This window comes from Nanorana parkeri, unplaced genomic scaffold (assembly GCF_000935625.1).
Source record: "Nanorana parkeri isolate BGI_ZX_2015 unplaced genomic scaffold, ASM93562v1 scaffold3501, whole genome shotgun sequence".
NCBI lineage: Eukaryota > Metazoa > Chordata > Amphibia > Anura > Dicroglossidae > Nanorana > Nanorana parkeri.
The window spans coordinates 18,453-20,570 of record NW_017309769.1 but is presented as its reverse complement, the minus strand read 5'-3'; positions in this window follow the sequence as shown (position 1 = coordinate 20,570).

Below are 2,118 nucleotides of genomic sequence, written 5' to 3'. Positions count from 1 at the left end.
CCCCCCACCCACATAAGATGAACAAGCACCCTACATATTACAGAAAATTGTTATCCTACTTACCGTAATTTTCTTTTCCTGGCTCCTCCTCATGTCCGCATACTGATGTGTCAGCTCCGCCCCTCTGACCCCACAGGACCACCTTCCAAAAGAGAATAAAGGCCAGCCCCCCCCCCCCTTAGATCCCTGTTCCCTGACAAGGCGAGCGACAGGCCTGCAACTGAGGGTGGGTATGTGTGCTGACATGAGGATGAGCCAGGAAAAGAAAATTACGGTAAGTAGGATAACAATTTTCTGTATTCCTGGCTCCTCCTCATTCTGATAGGACGTAGCAAGCAACACCCTGAGGGAGGGAGAAAAAAAATAACCACAACCAAAACTATCTACTGCAAAAATATAAGACAGCAGACCCAAAGCGAGACAATCTGGCCGCTGCGACATCCATGTGATAATGACGGAAAAACGTGTTCCGTGAACTCCACCTCGCCGTCTTACATATATCCTCAATCGACACCTTGGCGTAAGCAGCCCAAGAAGTGGCCACCCCCCTTGTCGAGTGCGCCCGCACTTCCGCCGGAGGAGTAAGGCGTAGCGTCCATTCCTTTTCTTGGCCCTTTGGGAAGAACAAACAATTGGTCTGTCTGCCTAAAAGGCAGCGTTCTCCGGAGGTATTCTCTGAATAAGATGACCAGATCCAATGCCAGAGGGAGCTCCCGATCAGGTCCTGCTTGCGATGTCTGGCCTCCGGGCAAGACCACTTCCCAATCCGCATGAAATGCTGAAGACACCTTAACTCTGGCGATGGCCTCAGAATGACCTGGTTCCCTAGAACCACGCAAAAAGGTTCTTTAAGAGCCGCTAACTCTGAAACCCTCTTTGCTGAAGTGATGGCCGTCCAGAATACCAGCTTCAGAGTTGGGGACCATAAGGTACACTGTTCCAAAGGATGATACTGAGGGTTCGATAGGACCTGAAGGACTAGATCCAGGTCCCATGATGGGTATAAGGACTTTCTTGGAGGTCGCATTCTTGGGGCTGCCCTCATAAATGTCCTCAGTAAGACGTTGTCCGCCCCTTTTACTCCGGTAAATGCCGATAAAGCCGAAATTTGAACCCGTAGCGAGTTGTAGTCCAAACCGGCATCTAAGGCCGACTGCGGGAACTCCAGAATTTCCTGGAATACCCGCGGCCATAGGAGTGAAGCCTTTTCCACTTGCGAACATCAGAAACCTGTTCCATATTCTTGAATAAGTAGCGTGCCTTGCAGGCCCCCTAGAACGAAGCATGGTATCTATAACCTTTAATGAAAGGCCCTGGTCTTTCCATCACGTGCCTTCAGGAACCAGGCTGCCAGGTGCAAGTGCCCCGGATTCGGGTGCTGACACTGCCCTTGAAGAAGATCTCTCCTGACCGAGAAGAACCATGGAGGGAAAGATGCCATCTGTTGCAGCAGCGGGAACCATGGCCTCCTCGGCCAGAATGGGAGGACTACAATCACTGGAACTCTCTCTAACTTGATTTTCTGTAAGACCCTGAGGGCTAAGGGGGAAATATGTATGCCAGCGGGAAGTCCCATGCCACCGAGAATGCATCCTGGCGTAGAGCTCTGTGACATCTGTTCCTTGAAAAGAATAGTGGAAGCTTTGTGTTCCTCCTGGTAGTTAGGAGGTCGATGATTGGGGTTCCCCAACTCCTGAAAACTAGCTCCAGATACATTGAATTTAGCTCTCACTCGTCCAGGAAATTCCTTCTCAAATGGTCTGCCAACCTTAGGGTTAAGCCCTGCGTCCAGCGCGTCACTGAGCCCTGCGTCCAGCGTGTCACTGAGCCCTGCGTCCAGCGTGTCACTGAGCCCTGCGTCCAGTGTCACTAAGCCCTGCGTCCAGTGTCACTAAGCCCTGCGTCCAGCGCGTCACTGAGCCCTGCGTCCAGCGTGTCACTGAGCCCTGCGTCCAGTGTCACTAAGCCCTGCGTCCAGCGCGTCACTGAGCCCTGCGTCCAGCGCGTCACTGAGCCCTGCGTCCAGTGTCACTAAGCCCTGCGTCCAGCGCGTCACTGAGCCCTGCGTCCAGCGCGTCACTGAGCCCTGCGTCCAGTGTCACTAAGCCCTGCGTCCAG